Source organism: Hibiscus syriacus, unplaced genomic scaffold (assembly GCF_006381635.1).
Source record: "Hibiscus syriacus cultivar Baekdansim isolate YM2019G1 unplaced genomic scaffold, ASM638163v2 tig00017792_pilon, whole genome shotgun sequence".
NCBI classification, from domain to species: Eukaryota; Viridiplantae; Streptophyta; class Magnoliopsida; order Malvales; family Malvaceae; genus Hibiscus; species Hibiscus syriacus.
In genome coordinates, this window is record NW_024062416.1 from 140,918 (window position 1) to 150,126 (window position 9,209).

The following is a 9,209-nucleotide window of genomic DNA, read 5'->3' on the forward strand; positions in this document are numbered from 1 at the left end:
GATCATGTGATAAATAATTTGATGATAATGATAGAAATAATGATAATAATATATATGATAATGCTAAGAAAGTAGATGATGATATATGTATATGAGTGTATTTGTTATATAAAAAGATGTGTGATTTTGTATGAAATTGTTATATGATTTTTGTATGATAAGTTAGTATTAAATGTTCATGTGTTTTGTTATATGGAATGTTTTATGATTTCTATTATATGTTTTATTTGTCTCACTAAGTCATCGACTTAGCGTGTGATTGTTTCACACGTAGGTTCGAAAAGAATATAGAGAGCAATGTGGAGCTAGACATGTCAGTATCTCCTTTACAAAGTTCAGATCAGAAAATATATGTAATTGGTATATAGAGGTAGTTGGCATGTAAATAAAGTTTTGGAATTTGATATGCTCTAATTGGTTTGTAAAATCATATGATACTAATTTATGTAAATTAGTTAATTGTATTTAGTAAAAGTTTTAAAGTTATTTACAATTTTGTTCAAGTAAAGGTTTTGAAAAGTCAATGTGACATCTCGGACTCGTAGCCGGATCGGGTACGGGTTGGGGGTGTTACAAAAACTATCTATATGAAACTGTTTCCATAATTTCTTATATTTTAGAATTTAATTTAAATATTTTTTATTAACACCATCATAATTTTATAATTTAATTTAAATTATTATTTTTATTAATACCATCATAATTGTTTAACTTGACCTAATGGTTAGGCGTCAGATCTCCTCTTTAAGGTCCCTAAATTGATCTTCAACAAAATCGTATATATGTTTTCAATTTTTTAATCAATAAGATGATGACATATGTGGTCATTTTATTATAGTGTATTAATTTATTAATAAAAATATATATGGGTAACCAACAAAAGTTGGTTCAAGTGGTATGCATTTTGATATCACTTAAGAGAATTTTGATTTCGAGTCATTGTGTATGTAGAAAATCTCCGTTGGAAGATTCACCCACCAAAATTAAGTGTACAACACATGTCAATCCGAATTACTCAAGACACGAGACATAAGTTGTATTTTAAAAACGAGTTAAAAGTGTAGTGATGACCAAAGTGCAAATGTCTATAAGTTTGGAGACTAGTAATGTAGTTCATCCTTTATATTTTATAACAAGATTTAAGTTATTTTTGTAAATAAATATTTTCCTTTACTAATAATTTATTTTTATATTAAATTTAGGATATTTAATAAATATATTATCATACATAACATTATTGGATCTTAGGGGAAAAAAGCTCTAAAACCCTAAAAAAATTAAACTAACCCAATTATGAAGATATCAGTCAGCCAACAAAAGTCATTCATCTCATCTTCCCAACATTCATCCAACGGTCAATATTATGCGGCTCCAAAATCAAAAGAAAACAAAAATCCTAGAAAAAAATGAAAAACTAAATCCAAAAAAAAATTATAAACAAAAAAATTAAAAAAATTTGAAGAAATTTTCCTCTTTCCCTCTCTAAAAGCTCGAAAAAAAATAGAAAAACCAATGGAACGAAATGAAGCCCAACAACACTACTTCACCACCAAAACCCCCACCGCTGTCAACTCCACTCCGTCACCGACTAATGGCCTCCTGCCGCCCAACGAGAGTGGCGGAGCCCCATCACATGGTGTACCCTCACTCCGTGCCCCGGCGGTGACGTAGCCCCTGGAGCCCGCCAGGAGGAAGAGAGGGCGGCCTAGGAAGTATGGTACCCCCGAACAGGCCATGGCCGCTAAGAAAACGGCGTCTTCGACCTCGAAGGAGCGGAGAGAGCAGCAGCAGCTGGCTCTTGGTGGCGCCTGTGCTGCGCTTTCATGGTCTTCCAGGAAATCTCAGTTGCTTGGCTTAGGTGGGGTTTTTTTTTGGGTGAAAAAATTGATTATTTTTGGGTACCTTAAATTCGAGGGTTTGGGGGTTGGGATTGTTGCAAAATTATTGAAAACTGAGAGGGTTTTTTTGGTGCATTGCGATGGGAAATCATTATATCTATGTGAAATCTTCTTTTGGTACCTTTTCGTGAAATTCGAATACTTTTGTTGCATTACGTGAGAAGCGAATGCCTCTGTTAGCTGTGGTTGGCTATCTTCTTTCGTAAAATATTCATTCTTTTTGTGTTGCAAATTTGTTGAAATTGTGAGTGTTCTGGGTGTATTGCTTATGAATTATTTCCTTTGTTTGCTCCTGGTGTGTGCTCTTTGAAAATTACTTTTCTATTTTCTTTTATAGTTTTCTTGAAAAATAGTTCTCTGGTGGGAAGGTTTTGATGTTTTGAAACTTTTGGGAAGATTTTTGATGCCTTTGTTTGAGTGAACCCCACTTGCCTCCTATGACTTTTGTTTTGAGTTGTTTAATTTTAATTTTATAGAACTTTTAGTTTATGGTTTACCTTTAGGTTTTCAATCAATTTACGGTTTTGATTTTGTATTTTCACTTGGCTTATTTATTCTGTTCCTGCCTTGTTTTAGGTTGTAAAATGATTTCTATAGACTATAGAGATTGGTAGTAAAGAATAAATAATTGTACACTCAAATTCTTTAACACATGAACAAGAGGGAAAAAGGAAACCTTCCTTTTTTTGTCAAGTTAGATTATAACCTTGTGTATATTTGTTGCATATCAAATTCATCAATACATCAAATGAGTGTGCTGGAGTAGATCTCTTCTAGGACAGTACAAAGTTAAGATACTGGCAGAAAGATGCATATGCTTTGTTATCCTTCTTCTCGGTTGATTCAGAATTTCATGTTTATTTATTTGCATCATTCATGAATGCCCTTTCCTGCATTCTAACATTGCATGGTTTTGTGCTTTTTGGTACCTTTGTTCTCTAGTAGGTCGAGTTATCATTTACTTTTATTTGGTTTGGAGTCTCAATTAGATGCTTGGTTCTCACCCCTTCACTCTAATTGGTGCAGGCAATACTGGTCAAGGTTTTACTCCACATGTTATCATTGTAGTTCCAAGAGAGGTATCATACTTATTACTGTTATAAAGTTTACTAATGCTTCCGCTGATTAAGGAGCTTATTATCAAGCTCCTTAATCAAGAAGGGGTTTTTTAACGAGGCCTTTTATTCCTATCAAAAATAAAAAGTTTACTAATGCTTTATATATGTTTGACATCAATTCTACATGATCTTGGGATTCATGCATGCTAATTGGTGCGCTTTTAAACTTATATAATGTAACCCCCACAGATCGATGCGGGTAACCCGATTCGATCCGGGAAGTCACATTAAGGTCACCGGAGCGACCCACCGTAAAATAACAGAAATTTTAAAATTTTTATTGAAACATGTAACTTATAAAATCATTTGCCACTATTTAAAAATAAAACAGATTTTCACGACTCGTATATAAAACAAAATACAATTACATGCCCCCTAATCACATGTACCGTTCTCTGCAACAACGCCGGACGAACTCCCTTACTGAAGTCGATAGATGCACTGGTATAATTCTTTTAACCTGAAAATGTGAGTAATAGAGTGAGCTTTGGAAAGCTCAGTAATACAGAACTACCAGATGATGCTGATGAACGTGCAGATACATATAAATATATTTCCTTATTGTTTCCAAACATGTACAGATTTTATGGTGAGCAAAGATCTTACTGATATTTCAGATGGTAACGAACAATGAGCTTTCAGTTCAGAGAAATATTTCGGATGACTGAGTTCAGGAAATCAGAATAGGTTTTCTAGTGTGTTCCCAAAAACCATGTAACTTTTCAGATCTTTTTAAAACATATATATATATATACCCCCATCCCATCACAACATAATGTGTAGGTTCCCCAGAACCATACACCCAACCCAACCCAACATATAAGGCCCTGAGCATAAAGCCGAGGTACCTGCGGAAATTCTTCCTTCAACAATACCCCCAATTAAAACATTTTTCCGTCATTAAACGAAGATATCAGAAATCAAAACAGAATTCAGAACAGATATCAAAACAGAATCCAGATCAGAAATCAGAACAGAATTCAGGTCATTTATCAGAACAGAATTCAAGTTGGAAATCAGATAAAATATTTATATGATTAGGGAACACCAGAATTTACAGGTATTATTTAGATGTACTGTATCAGGCAGAGAAACAGAGTTATTCAGTATGCCGATAGAATATCAGAATTCAGAATCACTATTGGAAGAGTTCAATAACTGACAAAATCATCAATTATTCAGAATATGACTTGAGCTGTAAGGAAGAAATGAAGATTCATGACATTTACAATCTATGTCGATTGATCGGATTATCAAACAACTCTTAAATGAATAACTCCCAAAATTAATGCTTGTCGATTGATCAATTCATTGTTCTTCCAGGGTATTTACTCTTTAATACCAAAATTCTTGTCCATGGACCATTTTCGGAATCATCGTTGAATAGATCTTCCAATGTCTTTATTTCATTTCCACACTTCCACAATATCATGAAATGCTGACGTACTTGATTAATTTGTTCATAACCCATTGTAATTGTACACTACGTAAACTCATCAGAGTTTCCAGACTTATCCAAATCACTTACTAAATCCTCAGTCATTGAGGTTACCTATTTCATTTATCAGTCATCTCCATTCCAGTTACTTTAGGATTTTCCAGAGTAATTCAAACGTTCCTAAATTTCAGATACATGTTGTACTTCCATTCCATTCAATTTGGTCTTCCTGGTTGATTGTCGAACAAACGTCTAATTCTTAGTACTGAATACAATCTAGAGCTGGGCTGAGCTGAATACTTCCAAAATTTATCATCGAGCCAAACTTGAGAAGACGAACACATGTTCCAGTAATATCTATGCCATTCAGGTATTGACATAGTTTTAGGGTTGATCTACTCACTTAAATTGTTTCTCATTACAGGGGTATTTTGGTCATTTTACATATCTACGGTATTTCAATCTTTTCCTTCCATCCGATCTTATTATTTAATTCAATCTTATCATTTACTTCAGTCATTTAGAACAATTCTGACAGCAGAATACCCCCGATAAATTCTCTTCAAGTATTTACTCATTATTCGAATATTTTCAGGTCAAGTGTCTTCTCAGACTTTACAAACGGAATATCATAAATTTTCCTGCACGAAGTCGGGATCTTAACAATTAAATCCGTACTTAATCGAGTTAAGTACGAATCCTCTAAGTATTTTCTCATTCAGAGTCAACTTAGACTGTTCTACCTCTTAAGGCATTTTCGTAATTTCTTAACCAGATAATTTCGATATTAGCTCTTAACGAAAATAATATAATTTAAAGATCCTATGATTAATTGCTTTCCCGAACCTTCTCTGATCTTGAAGTGATTCCTTAACAGACTTATAGTATCTTGCATAAACCCTCTTGGTGTTAAAAACTGGTTATCCATAATTTTCAAGTAAACTAACATTTCCTTATGCTCATCAATAGTTTTAGCAGATCAATAATTCTTTTCAGATTTATTAATCCACTTCCAGAGACAATTCTTGTCATTTTCCACCATAAGGGTAATTTCGTAATTTTACCTAATCGAAATATTCTCATAATTTATCATCTAAGTACCTTTAATGAGATAAATTATAATCTACAATCCATGGTTGATTCTTTTATCACTTAATTTCAGAACTTGTAATTTAATTCCAACTGTCCTCCAATTTCTTATAATAGTCATCTGAGCCATATTCAGTTATCTATTTTCTACCGTATTCGTATCTAGTGTAGATCTTCATTTATTACACATATAAGACCAAACATTTCCATTCATGTATTTACCAATACCAACATGTTCTACAAAGCATAAAGAGGTAGTAAAGTATTACCTCGATTTCCGTGCAATACTGATCGACCATAAAAATTCCATTCGAACACCTTTGATCTTCAATTCAACTTCCAATATTTCCTCGGATCCATATAAACAGAAATTATATCAGAAACAGAGCTTAATTACGATAAACGGATCGAATCGGGTGATAAATTAGTGAAAGACGGCTTACCGGGTTTGAATTTGGCGAAACGGACTTCGGATTCGGATTCAGGACGTCGAAAGCATAAAATATGACTTTTCAGAAATTTAGAATTTTCGGTCAAAATCAAAGTCAACGGGTTTGACCGGCAATTTCGAGGCCTTCAGGTTCGAATTTCGAAAAATAGACAGCGAAATCGGATTTGGAACGTCGAAAAATGTCAGGATAGGTATACTCGGTCGAAGTCAAAGGTCGTTTAATGCCCGGTCAAAGCCGGTCAAAGTTTTGGTCAACAGTGGTCAACGACGGTCGACGATCAACGGTCAACGGGTCGAGTCAACGGGTCGGGTCGGGTAAACGGGTCGGGTCGGGTCAACGGGTCGGGTCGGGTCGGGTCGGGTCAACGGGTCGGGTCGGGTTGTGACCGGTCAAACCGGTCAAATGGGTTACAAAACCGGTCAAACCGGTCATTTTTCCTTCTCCACACGCAGTGGCGGCGCGTGAACAGTGATAAAATCCCGGAAAAATTTCTAAAAATTATTTTGAGCGATTTCGAGATACTTACAAAGCTCGGTTCACAATTTTGAACGGCGGAGAGCTCGATTTCAACAAATCGGAAACTTTGACCGCTTCACCTCCTCACGCGCCGCCATCGACGAAGACCAAGGATGACTTCGGCAAACTCGGAACGATGCAACGAACACGATGGTGGTTTCGGCTCGTCGTTTGGAGGTCGGACGGCGAGTAGATCGGAGTTCAAAGAGGGGTTGACGGGAGAGGGAAACTGGAAAATTTTCCAAAAAACATATGGGGATTGGGGTTTATAACATCTCATATTTAAAAATGGTTAAACCAAGAGTTTAGCCACTGAACTTCCTGCACTTCATAAAACGGTCTGTCAACTTTAAAATTTTACAATTTAACCCACTGTTTCTTTCAAAATACCAATTAATTCCACCACTTTATAATCTCTTAATTTTAGCCCCTAAATTGGGGTGTTACATATAATCTGTTAGAACTTAGAACTCCTTCACGGCCAATCATTTTAAAAAATTGTGCTCTTCTGTTTTTGTTAAAAAAATTTGGCATAGTTTTCCATTTTTTCACACCTTAAAGAAAGGTTTTGTGGCATTGTTCAGTTTATAAAATGTTCCATTGGGTTTTCCTTATCTCTAGATAAGTGTATGTTAAGTATGGAATAGAAGTGCTTTAGTAGAGGACGAAATTGTCAAAGAAAAGAAAATTTGAGAAATCACCAATGGCAGAAAACTATAAATGAAAAAGTTTGGTGTGTAACGCTCTGTTTCTGATATAAAATCCTTAAAAATTTTCAAGGTTATGATGTTTTATTTCAAGCAAGTTGAGTCCAAGATAGCCATTGTGGGAAGTTTGATAAATCATGACGATATTTGTGATGTTTCCTGTTGTGTTTCATTTTTTATTTGGATTTTCCCGATTGTAGTTGATAGTTTTATAAGGGATGGCAGTTAAGGCATTTAGCATTTGCAATAGTTTGTAGCATTATTATTACTTTTTTTCTGATCCCACCATTTGCATCGATTTATGTAATCTTTTTCCTTTTGAAAGGATACATGAATACTTTTATGTTGACATTTGAGAGAAATTTTCTATTTTTGAGGAGATACTAGTGTTTTGACTGAGTCAATGCTTATTAAACTGTATTTGATAATTGGTTATCACAAGAAGAGTGGAAAGAAAGGGAAAAAATTCAGTCCTCTCTCTCTCTCTCTCTCTTTGAATTGGAGATGAGGCACTTATATGTGTCTTCACTCATTTGACTGATCCAACACAGAAAGGGAAATATATCGTGGTTACATTTAGTCATCTGCTTTACTTTTCTGGCAAGTTGAGTAATGCCATGTTTGATTTCTTTTTGTAATCCTTTTGCCAATAATGGGAAGTTTGTGCACATTAATCGACCACCTCTGTGAAAGAAGCCCTTATCCATTTGTGCCCAACTTGCTATTGTTGCTGTTAAACATTGTGCTTATTCATGCCTGATAAACAATGTCACGAGAGTAGTTTTTCTGTGTTATAGTTATGAATTTTAAGTCTTATATTAACTGTGCTAGGTCAAGATACAATAATGTTTCTAGATGTAATTGAAGTTATTTTGTTGCCTCCCTGACATGATATATGGATCCAAATAGGATGTGGGCCAAAAAATAATGATGTTCATGCAACAAAGCAAGCGGGAATTATGTATATTGTCTGCTTCTGGTACGATCTCTAATGCATCTCTACGCCAGCCAGCAACATCGGGTGGTAACATTGCTTATGAGGTGACCACTCCTTTCTCCCCTTCTTTATTATTTTATATCAACTAGACAACTTCTTGTTTATATGTTCTAGGTTTTTTAAATTGGTTCTTTATTTCAAAAATAATAAAATGTGCTTTTAAGAATATGAATAAAGTTTTGCTAGAAAAACCTCTGTTACTTCTAAATGCTAGGAGTGGATTTGGTGTGATGATCTAAAAGTGGTTTAGAAAATTTGTTGTTTCTTGTCAACAGAAAAGGATTCCCGAGTTTGTTACTTGGTAGAAATTTAATACAAACTAAATCATGGTATAAAGAATTTTATGTAATCTTAAGCATAACGGGAAGCTTCTACTTGTGCTTGCTTAGGACACTAGTCCTGTAATATTGGTTTGCTTATGACAAATAATTGTTCGTATTGGGGAAAAGGTAAATAAACCAACTGGGTAGAATCTTTGTTTGCAGTAACTCATTATAAGTATGTTTATGATTTCAAATGTATGAGATATGGAAACGATATGTTATGATGCCACTGCGATACTGATATGCCTGAGAAGCTCATTTTTTGTCTCAATAGTATTTCCCTTTTCCAGTCAATGCTTTCATCCATGAGAGAACTTGTTGAATTAGGGAGAGAAGATGGTGCTTGATCGGTGATCTTTCGAAGTGATTATATTTGTAACGTTGTGATGAATTAGGGTAATTTGATTGGTCTTTGCCGTTTGATAAATAAAAAAACTTATATTTATCATGGTTAATATATAATTTTAATAGTATTTTGAAATTAGGGTAATTAGTTTTAATATTTTCTATTTTAATCACTATTGATTAATTATAGTATTTTTATTAATTTAATCTATATAATTATAATATAATATAATAATACTAGTAATATTTATATTAAATATTATTTGATATCCATTTATATTAAGCTTAAAAAATAAATTTATAGTTTACTGCAAAGACATTTAATT

The 9,209-nt window shown here is 34.0% G+C and overlaps 1 pseudogene; it reads left to right on the forward strand.

Moving 5' to 3' along the window:
• The first annotated feature begins 1,488 nt into the window (after positions 1 to 1,488).
• LOC120208857 lies at positions 1,489 to 8,885 on the forward strand (annotated as a pseudogene).
• Positions 8,886 to 9,209: the final 324 nt, after the last annotated feature.